We start from the raw sequence: 14,099 nt of genomic DNA, 5'->3' as shown, positions 1-14,099 counted from the left end.
TTACGGGCAACTCCAGGGAGTCATTAGACTCATCGAGGGAGGCCCCAAATCATTTTCATCACAACTATTCGACATTCATACAGTATCTATCATACCTCGCCTTAAACTCATTCACTGTCACAGCATCCACCACAGACTCAGGGAGCGCATTCCACTCATTCACTACTCTAAAAGTAAAGAACCCAGCTCTAACACCTTTACTAACCACACTTTTGCCCAGTTTCCATGGATGTCCCCTAGTCCTCCCACAACCAGCCCTGTTCTCAAAAATATCTTCTGAATTAATTTTATAGAAACCCTTCAGTAATTTGAATGTCTCAATCATATCTCCCCTCCTCCGCCTATCAACCAATTTTTGCAACCCACAAATCCTCAACCTGTTCTCATACGGTTCATTCCACAGACCTGCTATCATCTTGGTCACTCGCCTCTGGATCCTCTCCACCTCCTCCCCATCAAGAAGAAACCTAGGTGACCAAATCTGAGCACAGTAGTCGAGATGAGGTCTTATCAAGGCTCGATACAGAGGAACAATAACCTGCTTGTCTCTGCTTGTCAACGTATTCTTCAACCAAGTGATTTGATGAGCTGATTTGGCCACTTTTGCAATGTGTCCCCTAAATTTCAATTCCTTATCCACCAACACTCCTAAATCTTGTGCCTCATCAATTTCCTGCAGCACGGTTCCACCAATGCAGTAAACTGCCTCCCATCTTTTCACCCCAAAATGCATAACCCTACATTTTGCCACATTAAATTGACATCCATTCTCCCTAGCCCAGACCTCCAATCTATCCAAATCATCCTGCAAAATTTTGACGTCATCTGCATTCACTATTGCCCTACCCAACTTCGCATCATCCGCAAACAAATGAACTGTTCCTCTCAGATCCTTTCCTATATCATTTATGAACAAATTAAACAGCAGTGGTCCAAGAACAGATCCTTGTGGTACACCACTAGTCACAGGCCGTCTTGTGGACTCTACTCCTGAGTAAACCACTCTCTGATATCTCTCCGTCAACCACCCTCCTATCCATCTCACCAACTCTATGTCCATTCCCATATGCTGCAATTTACTGATTAGAATTCCATGTAGTATCTTGTCAAAGGCCTTAGCAAGGTCCAGCAGAATCACTGTAAACCCATTACCCTTATCCAGTTCAGCCGTCACTGTGTTATAATACGTGAGCAAGTTACTGAGGCATGACCTACCCTTCACAAAACCATGCTGTCCCCGATACAGTATCCCATTTTCTTCTATCCAATCTTGTATTTTCCTCTTGACTATTTTCTCTAAGACCATGATAATGATTCCTGTTATGCTGATTGGCCGGTAATTTACAACAGCAGCCTTGGAACCACCTTTGTGCAGTGGAACTATTTTCCCCTCTTTCCACCCCCTTGGGACTGACCCAGTCCTGAGGCTCAAATTAAACATAATGGTCAAGGGCACTGACAATTCTTTGGCCGCTTCACATACGACACGAGCTGGTATACCATCCAATCCCACAGATGTATTGACATTGAGGTTCTGTAATAGACTAGTTACCTCTACCTCATTCATCACAATTCCAGTATAAGCTGTTGGTTCCTCCATTTCCGCAAAGCCACCACCTGGATGATATACTCTTGCAAAGTGCTCGCTCAGTAATTCCACAACATCGACTGATTCAGTTACCTCCCTACCCTCAGCATTTTTTAAGATCATTCTACCATGAGCATTTTTCCTTTTACTTGCAACATATTGAAAAAACTGTTTGGGATTCTCTTTAGCCTGCATGGCCAATTTCCTTTCGTAATCTGCTTTTGCTTTTCTTACCACCCTTGTTACCATCCTGGCCTGAGCTTTATACTGTTCATGCACCTGATGGTCACCCTTCTCCTTAAATTTCCTCCACAATTGTTTCTTTTTTTTGCAGCTCAAGCTTAATAGTGTTATTCATCCATTTAATAGTGTTATTATCTTGGCTGTTAAGCTGATTCTAAGGATGCAAGCTTCCCACATTTGGGGCAGTCTCATGCACCTAGATTTGGGAAGTTTTTTTTTTAGAGCTGAGGCTGATTTCAAGAACAGTCTTTCATATTTGCTATGATGTAGTAAAGTGGCTTTCTTCCAGTGTATTCTGTGGTGGGCATCTAAGTCATGGTCTGCAAGTCCTCAGTGGCTGTATTGGTGAAACCGGATGTAGTCCTTGTGTTCAGAAATCCTGATATTAGCTGTCCTGCCTTTTGGCCATAGGACAATTTACTGCTGCAAGGGACCTGTATCTCATCCAATATGTCCTCTAAATTTTAGATTGTTAACCACTATCACTCCAGGATTTTTTATTTCCTCCACCTCCAACAGTATATCCCATCTGTGTTTCCCAAATTTTAAAACCTTACTTTTTGCAACATTGAGCTGGTATTCCCCCATTCCCTTGCCCATTCATTCAGTCTATTCAAGTCTTCTTGTAAGGCCACATCTTCTCTACTCTTCATAGTTCATCTCAACTTTGCATCATTTGCAAACAACTGAATATCCTCATACAAATCTTTGCCAATATCATTAACACACAGGTTAAACAGCAATGGATCTAAAACAAACCCCTGAGGCACACACACACCCCTAGTGACTTTCCTCTTCTGGGATATTGCTTCCCCATACACAACTTGCTGATACCTATCAGATAGCTAGTCTCCAATCTAATATACTAATCTATTATATCCAGCCCCATCTGTTCCAGTTTTGACTATCAACTTATCATGTGGTAATCTATCAAAAGCCTTTGCAAAATCTAAGTATACTACTGTATATCCCTCTCCTCTCTCCAGAGAAGCCGTCAGCTTATTATAATAAGTAAGTAGATTACTAAAACATGACAGTTTTTGAATAATAACCCTTCAGGAAATCCATGCTATCCTTCAAAGATAATACCATTGTTGTCAACCCAATTCTGGATCCTGGTTCTCAGCAGCCTCTCCCAACACCTTAACCACAACATCTGACACACAGATAAGACTATAATTTGATGCTGTTCTGTCACCTCCTTTTGAAGCAGCACAACCTTGCCCTCCTTCTACTGCTTTGTAATTGAATCCAGTGCAAGACTCATATTAAAAAAAAATATCAAGGCAGATGCCAACTCCCTGTCACATTCCTTCAAAATATGTGGTGATATATTATCAAGCCCCCACAGCCTTATTAACATCAAGTTTGCTCAATTCCTCATATGCCTCTTGTTATCTTATAGGCAGTCTCTCCTCCTCATCATCTTTCAAACTTTCAAGCTTTCAAACTTTCCATGATGTCACATTCACAAGAATGAAAGACCTTTAATTGTTCATTAAATATCTTCACTATATCTTCCACAGCAGTTGATCTTATACCATTTTCTCCAATCAGTGTCATCCTTCCATAATATTTTTTTTTTTTTTTTGCTAGCTACATATTGAAAGAACTCCCTAGGATTCTTTTTGGCTTCATTAGCTAACTGCTGCTATACTTCACTTTTGCTACCTTTACCAACCAAGTCACCCTCCTTGACTGTTCTTTGTGATCCTCATGGAATTGATTATTACTACTCCTCATGCTGCCTCCATAATGCCTTTTTCCTCTGTATTGCATGCTTAATCTCTTCATTCATCCATTTCACATCTACCTTATTTAACCTTCTGACACATGGAATACATTTGGACTTTGCTTCTACTAGACAGTTCTTGAATATCCCTCATGATACATTGATCTCCTTTCCATCTAACTCCTCATTCCATGCTACACCTGCAAGCTGTCTCCTGAGCTCCTCATAATCACCAGCCTTGTAGTTCCACATATACCCTTTCCTCACAGAGGTCCTAACACTGCTGGCTACTTCACTTCATGGTCACTCTCACCAACTGGAGGGTGATTTGACTCCTCATTTATAATTACATCCTCTGATGAGATGATCAAATCCAACACCCTCAATCCTCGTGTGCCCTCTTTTACATACTGTCTGAGGTAGTTGTCCCTCAGAAACTAAAGAAACTCATTTTCTTCACTTCCGGTTGCTATTTCATCATCCCAGTCCATATTGCCATAATTAAAATTGCATAATGATCAACCTTTTCTTATATGCTTAGCTAATTTGATTATACATTTCATGGTCACTACCATCCACATTACCAGGTCTATAACAACATCTGACTAAGTATTTCATTCTATTCACCTCTCTGTCTCACACCATACTGCCTCAAAACTACTGGCATTATTTCCCTCTTTCATCTCTACTTTGTATGGACTTAATTCTTTCTCTTTCATCACTAGCACTCCCTCCTCCCCTCTCTTTTTTACCATTTCTATCCTCACGAAATACATTATACCTTTCCATCTCTATTCCTGTCAGGATGTCATCCTCATCCAACCATGCTTTACTTATTCCAATTCCTGTCAGGATATCATCCTCATCCAACCATGTTTCACTTATTCCAACAACTCTTTGGTGAACAGACTTAATTAATGCAGCTATTTCATTTGCCTTGTTTCTTATACTTCTAGCATTTGTATACAAACATAGCAGCTCATTCCTCGATCTATAGCTAGTTCCACTGATACCATTTATTTGATGTTACTTCTCTATGCTTAACTCTAGCTATTTCTTTTTCTCCTTATTCATCTTAGAACTTTCTTCAAATTCAACTGTTTTCCCTTATTCCAGGTCATCCCCTTCCCTTTTTGTCTACACATGCATTCACATCCTCTTGGAGCATCAACCTTTCTCACGCTCTTTTCCCTATCCACCCTGAGCCTCTCTGTTTCTCTGTCTGTCTTGCACACCTGTTCTCTCATTCTCTGTACTCATACCACTCATTTCTTCATTCATAACCACTTCTTCAATCTCTCCTGCTTACTCTTTCCTTCTTTCACATTGCTTCCCACTTGATGATTCATTCTCGGCACTGACTTCTCTACCACCCAGCAGCAGCCTCTCCAAGTGACTCACACCAAAACCATTCAAATGCAGTCTATGACTCTTACAGTTCATTTCATCCTTCAACTTATTCCACACATTAACAGATTGCACTCCTTTCTCCTCACACATTTCTGCTAATATATCATTCATAATCCTTGCTCTCTGCCTCATCACACCACTGTCATACCTGGGCAACATACTTACTACCTTTCCTATCATACTATTATCTTTTATCAGTCTCAACAACCTCCTGATATCCAATTCTTTGTTCCCACTCAAGTCATTTGTTCCTATAATATTGCAACTATCAACTCTTTATTATTTCTTTATATTATTATCAAAATACTTTAGAGAGATAGGTGTTGAAAGTTTTTTCATTTGGTTATACTACAATTATAGATGCCAGGAAACCTTTTTTACACTTTTTGATACTTGTATATGGATAATATATGATTTCTGCATTACTTCAACCTTGGTATCGCTTCAGAATCTGACTCCCACTGATGAGACCTCAATAAAGGTCAAAACTGGTCTGGGTAGTGGCCCTTCCCATAATGCTTAGCATTTTATATGTCTGAAGGGGTTTTGGGACACTAAGGCAAATGATGTGAAGTCATTAGCCTCTATATTATTATTATTTAGGACTCATTGTGGGAGGTCCTTCCTAGGAAACTCAAGTCTATCATACCACTCCTTAAACTCATTGACCATTCTTGCTCTCACCACGCTATCAGGCAGTGCATTCCATAGTTCAACCATCCTCCATGCAAAGAAACCACTCCTCACCCTCTTGCTCACAGTTTCCTTTCATAACTTCCAGGGTATGGTAGGAAGTCAATTGAATAAATTCATATGGAATAACAGAGAAATTTGGCAGAACACTAAATTATCTGTATACAAGACAGTGTTCAAGCTAGTTTTAACCTATGGATCTAAGAGCTCAGCCAGAAGTAAAACACTTGACCAAAGACTAGAGACCACAGATATGAGAGTCCTGAGAAAGATTAGAGGTGTGAACAGATGGCATCAATGGCAATATCATATTAAAAACGAGGCTATTAGGACAGAATTTGACATTGTCAGCATCCAGGAATGTGTTAGCAAAGCTAATCTCAGGTGGAATGGTCACTTAAACAGAATGGGCGAGGAAAGATTAGCAAAACAAGTGTTCTCTGTCAGGTTGGCAGGAAAATGACCCAGAGGAAGACCAAGATATAGGTGGATTGATACGGTACAAAGTACTTTATTATGATAGAAATATACGATCTGATGATGTTGGAGTCTTGACAAGTAACAGACTGATTTGGAGGAAAATTGTAGATAGGAAGTTAGTAATCATGTAAATTTTTCATGTAATACTATCATATTATTGTTAATAATATGATATCAAGGCAGCACAGAGGCTTCTGAGAATGATACGGAGGATACTGACGTGTAGAAGTAGGGAGATTCTTGTTCCATTGTATAAGGCTTTGATTAGGCCACACATGGACTATTGTGCCCAGATTTGGTCACTGTGTTTTCAGAAGAATGAAGAGATGTTGGAAAAGGCGACTGACTAAGGTAGTTTCTGACCTCTGGAATGTCGAGTATGAGGAAAGATTGAGAAGATGTAATTTGCAGAGTCTGGTGGACAGGAGGAAGAGGGGGAGATATGATAGAGACCTACAAGATGGTAAGGGGTTGTTATAGGATTAGTGGTGGAGAAGTTCTACAGAGAATAGTGGGAGATCAGGGGGAGAGCCAGAAGTCATCCATGGAAACTGTATAAAGAGGGTGTGAGAGGCAAGTTTTTTTCGTGCAGAGTTGTGAATGATTGGAATGCCTTGCCTGAGAGTGTGGTGTCTGCAAGGAGTTTGAGTGTATTTAAGGCACGGTATGATGAGATGTGTGTGTGTGTGACAAAAGGACCTCCCAGATGAGTCTTTGACTCCATGAGGTTTTGTGGTAATAATAATAATAATAATATATCCTGTATACACCCCCTCGAGGGTAGATGGCAGGAATTTGATGATGATGATTATTTAGGCCTTCAAGGAGTCAAAAGACTCGTCGTGGGAGGTCCTTCCCAGGAAACAGTCTATCAAGACTCATCGAGAGGAGGTCCCCCCCCCCAAGAAACACAAAGTCTATCATACCATTCCTTAAACCCATTGACCGTTCTCGCTCTCACCACTCTATCAGGCAATGCATTTCACAGTTCAACCACCCTCCATGCAAAGAAACCCTTCCTCACCCTCTTGCTCACAGTTTACTTTTGTAACTTCCAGGGATGTCTCTTTGTCATCACTCCTTCCTACTGTTCAACCAAGCGAAAGAACTCCCCAGTGTCAACCCTGTAACCACTTCTGAACAGTTTAAAAATCTCAATCATATCACCTCTCCTTCTATCCACCAAATTCTGCAGTCCACATTTCCTCAGCCGATACTCATAACTAAATATATAATATACATAAACTAACTAAATAAATGTACAATATACATAAACTGACTAAATAAATGTACAATATACATAAACATATATAAGTATATAAATATACATATACAAGTAGCCTAGTCGTGAAGATACTTCACATGCAAACATTGTTTGCTTACACTTGGAAAAAGGATTATACCAAGAATATAATTGCTTGGCATCTTTAATTTACAGCTGAAAACTAAAATTTACAAACTGTTGGTTCACATCATAAACATGAGTAATATCCATGGTCCACTACATGTATCTGCAGCCAACATTTATAAGTGGAATAGTGACCTTCATATAGTAGCAGCACTGACTGAAGAAGAAGAGAGAAAGCATCAATACTAAGATTGCCATGAATGATTACTTGTTATTATAGATTTTGCTGCTTTACGTGTACCAAAATTGGCATTTTAAATGACCGTATTTTTCACCTTATAAGATGCACCGTTGTATTGGACACGTCACATTTTTATGCCATGAAGAAGCTTCAATCTGTGCCATGGCACAGATTGAAGCTTCTTCTTCCTAAGTTTGTCATAATCACCTGCCTTGTAGTTCCACATATATCCCTTCTTGACAGAATATTCCTCATGTTTTACAGTCTCCGAATTCAAGACCGCACAGTCGCTTTCACCAATCGGAGGCAGTGTGGTCACCTTGGCTATGAATAGCTCTTCTGATGCTCTGACCAGATCAAATACTCTCCCATTCCCATCATCTGCTCTCCATCACATGTTGCCTTAAGTAATTATCTCTTAGCAGGTGTATAAATTATATTTCCTTCCTGTGTGATCTTTCTTCCTTCAGTCTATATCTCTATAGTTGAAGTCTGCTCTCATCAGCAGTATTCCCCCCCCCCCAAACCTATCTTCCCTGAAAATACTAAACCCTTCACATTCTATGTCTGTAACTACATCATCTGCTGTTAGCCAAGTCTCACTAATGCCTATAACTTTGGCAGGGTTGCACTAACCAATGCCAAAAAACTCCTCCCTCTTGTTCCTGATACTTCTGGCATTAGTATGTAGAAACTGCAGCATCCCTATAGGCCTCCATCCCACCTTTACTTCCTGAATTGACTACTCTATTCAATATTTTTACTTGAGAAACTAGATTACTCACTTAGTATGGGCGCCTTCACACAAACTCACTTGCTTCCACTCTAATTGCTTACGATGTGAAGGCTTAATTTTTTGCTTTATCATGCTCGGTGAACAAAGCTCTCTCTAGACACCTAACACCAAAACTATTGTACAAATCCTTCTTTCTGTCAAACACAAACCACAGATCAACAAATCTTACATCATTTCTTCTGCATAATCTACGTATAGACTCTTTGGCTATCAACACTCTCCTCCTCAGTTTGCCTCTATCATAGTGTGGTAGGAGACTTACCATTTTCACCATCTTGCTCTTCAGTTTTGTCTCTTCTAACAATTCCTTTATATCCTCCTTCACAGAATACTTTTCGCCTCTCAGATCATTTGTACCAATCAAGACAATTATTTCCTTTGACTTACTTTTTTGCATCTGGATGACGTGGCTAATATCATTAATTTTTACATCCCAATTTTGTCACACTTTCATTAAGTACTCCCCTGATCATTGAATCTCTGTACATAATTTTCTCCTTGATTTGTTTTTCTTGTTTGTTCGGTTGATCTTTATTATACCTTCGGATCACCTTCTTCTTTCTCTTTTCAGCCCTGCTAATCTCTTGCTGCTTCTGCAGTTTTTCAATTTTGCACTTTGTCCAATGAAGAATAAATTCACGTGCATAATTTCTTTGTTAATGTCCATTTCATTCTCCTCTGTTTCCACAGCCGCATGTTTGACATTAATAACATCATTTTCCATCATATCGTTGGTATCGTCCACTCTACTAATATTTGCTGCATTCTCGTCACCTAATAGACACCCACTTCTGAAATACTTAATACACTCTCTCTCTCTCTCTCTCTCCAGTTTCAGTTTCCTTCCACATGCCCTTAATTTTCACGATGAATACATTTCACACACTGCAATGAATAAAATCCTACAAATTCAAAATGCCCAACAACGTGGTCTTTGCAGCTATTGTTCATCAATGTGTTGGTGCCATGCTGAAATGTTGTATTTAAACAAACAAACAAAAAAAAGTACAGCTTTTACTTACAAACTAACTAGCTCAGTCAGTACAATCTACAACAATAGGCAAAAGAGGAATATTAATCTTGTGTACTTTAGATGTTCCACATAATTGTGAAGTTAAGGGGGTGTATGAATTTCAATCTTTTTTAAGATCTGTAGGCTAAGGTCATGTTGTGTAAAAGGTTGTTGGTTTGTCCAAGTACGATCATAATCTAATGGAGTGTAGGTGGAAGTATGTTATTATTATTATTATTTGTGACACCTCCAAGGAGTCACAAATAATAATAACGTATGACAGTAAAAAAAAAAAGAAAATCTTGGATATATAATCAGTTGTATTCATGATAACAGTTGAATTGCTGTTATCAACCTTAAATATTATAATATCTTTGTTGTTCTTTAAATTTGAAAGAGCCTTTTTTCTGAGGAATTGACGTTCTTTTTTTAGGAGGATAAGAAGAAGGATTGTTTTCAATCTGATGTCATTTGCAACAGGTTCTGGTAGAGGAGGATGTGATGCCAGGAATAGAAATAGAAGGATATATAATTTTCCAGAAGGATAGAAATGTGAAAAGAGAAAGGGGAGTAATGTTAATGATTGCAGAGGATTTGTGCCCACAATGTGTGGAAGTTGATAGTGCATGCACAAATCTGATAGAATGCTGTTATAGGCCAGGTAATGCAGAGAATACTGATTGTGAAATGTTTAGGCAAATTAGTTGGGCATGTAAAAAGAAGCTGAACCTGATGGGAGACTTTAATTACAGGAATATAGAATGGAAGGAGGAGATAGTGTGTGGGAACAAGGAGTGTGAGTTTGTTGAATTTCTGAGAGAGAGAAATATCTTAAGCAGCATGTGACTGAAGCAACTAGAGGCTTTAATGTTTTGGATTTGTTGATAACTTCACAAGATGTTGCTAATGAGGTGTTGAGACTGCCACCGGTTGGTGGAGGGATTATGAGGTGCTTGTTTGGGAGGTGATTAAACAAGAAAAGGTTACTGCCAAAAATGGATATATATGGAAGTATAAAGTGGGTGATTATCAGAAGCTCTGTAGTCAGTTAGCAGCATCAGTACGTTGGGTAGATGAGCTGAGCAGAAAAGATGTTGACAGTGTATAGAAACTCACAAGGCAGTATATGACAAAAACAATGTATAACTGCATGCTATGGGTAAATAGAGTAAATAGTTCGCTATTTGGCCACATGGCTCTGATACACTCCTCTCCTTCTTAACACACTTAAACAACCAACACCTCAGAATCAAGTTCACCCTGGAAAAAGAGGAAAACAACAGCCTCCCTTTCCTAGACACACTTTTCCTAGACAGTCACCCGCCAGCCTGATGGTACCTTGGTTTTCTTAGTTTATAGAAAACCCACCCATACAGGCAAGTACATTCACCAACAATTCCCCCCCCACCCCACCCTTCACAACAATACGGAGTTATTAAGACAAAGATTACTCTAAATCCATCACCATTACCTACATCCGGGGCACCTCAGAAAAAATTACCAAAATCCTGAATAAACATGACCTGACCTCTTGTTACAGACCATATAGAAAATTGGCATCCCTTATCTGCTCCACTAAAGCCCAACCACTTCCCCTAGACTTACCTGGTGTATACCAGGTCCCTTGCAGCTGTAAGCTGTCCTACTTTGGCCAAACAGGCAGGACAGCGAATATCAGAATCTCGGAACACAAGGACTACATCTGGTTTCACCATTACAGCCACTCTGGGCTTGCAGACCATGCTCTGGTTACACGCCACAGAATACGGTGGAAGTAATACACCACAGCAAGTATAAATTTGAAAGACTATTCATGGAATCAGTTTCAGCCCTGAGAAACATTCCAAACACCTCAACAAATTTGGATGCATGAGACTGCCCCAAATTTCGGAGACGTACATCTTGAGAACTTCAGCCCAACAGCCAAGAATAACCAATGTAGCCCGCTAGGGGGCACATCAGGACTTTAGGAAAAACAGCAGTTTCCTCGCTTCTACCTCATTTGCTGTTCTTAGTGCCTGCGTGCACATGTCTTAATCTTATGTTCCCATGAAAATGGCAATGTGATGTTGCTGAAATATAGGAAGTATATATTAAAGTTTATTTTAATTTATATACCAGTATACGATGTGAATTCCTTAAGCTATTTAGTAATCAAGAGTAAATAGAATAGGAGTGAAATGGATGAACGTTGAAATCAAGCAAGATGTGCTAGAAAAGAAAATGCTGTGGAAGAGGTATAAGACAGTTGGTGGTGATCAGATCCATGAAGAATATAAAGTGCAAGCTAGAAAGGTGACATGTATAGTAAAGGACAAAAAGGTGCAGTATGAAAGGATATTGGCTGGTCAGCCCCAGGTTTAGTTGTATAGGATATAGTGGAATTATTGAATGAGCACTTTATCAGCATATATCATACTGGCATAAATGATGTAGTGCAATGTATAGAAGGGAGGTAAGTATTAGAAGAGAAGTGAAAGAATCAGAGGTGTATCAGGTGTTGGTTGGGTTAGATGTTAATAAGATTGTGGGAATGGATGACATATCACCATGTATTTTTAAGGAATGTGCACCACAGTTGGCTATGCCCTTGACCTGGTTATTTAATGAAAGTCTTGGAGTGGGTAGGGTTCCTAAGGAGTAGAAAGAAGGCAAAATAGTACCACTCTACAAGCATGGTTCTAGGGCAGAAGATTCCAATTATAGACCAGTCTATATAACTGTTGTTGAAGTCGGAATGTTGGAGAGATTGGTTAGGAATAGAATACAGGATTGGGGTTGATGGACATAGCATTCTTTATGATGGTTACATGGATTTGTAAATACCTAGGGTCAGGAAGATAAACCAACTAGAGATTAAGTGAATGAGTAGTAATATAAAGCAGGAGTTGCAAAAAAAAAAAAAGAAAAAGAAAGAAAGAAAGCATTATGGAAGTAATATAAACAAAAAACTGATCAGCATGCTCATGAGCAATATAAAACACAAGCAAGAAGAGTAACAAGTATAGTAAGGAAGGCTAAATTAGATTGAGAGAAAATTAGCTAAGCAGGCCAAAGTAAATCCAAAAGAGTTTTTTTTTGCTACATAGCAAGTAAGAGAAAGAATGTGACAAAAGGTAACTGACACTGGGTTTAATAGGTTGTGATAATATAGATGGATAAACTGACTTGTTTCGCCACATATGCTAGTGGCTTCTTTTGGATTAGGAAGAGCAAAAAAAAAAAAAAAAAAATACAATAAGGGGTAAACATGAACCATTATTACATAACTAAAACCAAACATGTAGGAACTGTTACGCAAAAGTAAAAAAAAAAAAAAAACCTACTTAACAATGACTGGCATGGGTCAGTCATTGTTCAGTAGGTATGCATGATAGTTGGCAGAAAACTTGACATGAGGAAAGATCTGGCAAGTAACTTTCAAATATCACATAAAATCATTCTCTGGTTTCTGTTGAGTGTGCCTTGTGAGTGGATAACCATTGTAGACTCTTTGATATTGTGGACAATGAAGTTGTTTTCTATGTAAGACATGGAGCTCTTGTCTCATTCATTATTGTGCTGAGTGTGGGAGAAGTGGAAAGCTAGGACTGAGCTGTCTTCAATCTTGTTATTAACATCACCAGTATGCTCTTTTTGTCTAATTTCCAAATGTCTAGATGTTTGCCCTATGTAAGCAACAGCACGAAAACATGGAATATTATAAACTCCAGGATGTTTGTTGAAGGGTTGTGGTCCTTAGGTGAATGTAATAGTGCTCATATAGTCACAATGGGTTTGAGAGACTTATGAGATTTAAGGAGATTGGTGATTTTGAGAGAAAGTCTAACAATATAAGGGATGGATACCAAGGTTATGTAGCAAATGTCAGGAATTTGTTGTGGAGCAGGAGTAGAGAGTAGTATTCTTGTACTATTTTCTTAGAATATCCATTGCTCTCCAGTAGTTGAAGAAGGGAGCATAATTCTTTTTTAGTGTTTCTTCATCTTCTTTAATATAAATCACCCTTTTTTTCAGTATATGTATATTACCTAATTTTTGTAATATACAGTGCAGTGAAGAGAAATGTAGGTAATGAGTTATATGTATACTATTCTATACTCCTCTGCAACAAATTCCGGACATTCTCCACATAGCCTCACTTTCCATCCATTATATTTGTAGATTTTGTCTCAAAATTGCCAATCTCCTGAAATCTCATGACATAAGATTGGCTTTCCTGCCCATTGTGACTATACAAGCACTATTACATTCACCCAAGGACCGCAACCCTTTCAACAAAGATCCTGGAGTTTACAATATTTCATGTTCTTGTGGCCTTGCTTACATAGGATAAACATCTAGACATTTGGAAATTAGAGCATTGGTGATGTTAATAACAAGAGAAAAAACAGTTCAAGGCTTATCTTTCCATTTCTTCTACACTCACTAGAGTATTGAATGGGAACAAGAGCTCCATACCTTAGATAGAAGATAACTTCAGTGCCTGCAACATTAAAGAGTCTATGATGGTTATCCACTCACAAGGCACACTCAGCAGAAACCATGGAACGATT

At 38.9% G+C, this 14,099-nt stretch overlaps 1 protein-coding gene across 3 annotated transcripts in view; it reads left to right on the top strand.

Annotated features, from left to right (window-relative positions):
- The window catches only part of LOC150104737 (uncharacterized), a 216,193-nt gene that overhangs the window by 80,974 nt on the left and 121,120 nt on the right, over positions 1 to 14,099 (top strand). The window lies entirely within an intron of this gene.

The sequence above is a fragment of the Typopeltis vanoorti genome, chromosome 7 (genome assembly GCF_054136105.1).
Source record: "Typopeltis vanoorti isolate ZY-2024b chromosome 7, IOZ_Tvanoo_1.0, whole genome shotgun sequence".
In the NCBI taxonomy this organism is placed as follows: domain Eukaryota; kingdom Metazoa; phylum Arthropoda; class Arachnida; order Uropygi; family Thelyphonidae; genus Typopeltis; species Typopeltis vanoorti.
This window is presented reverse-complemented; position numbering and strand designations above follow the sequence as displayed.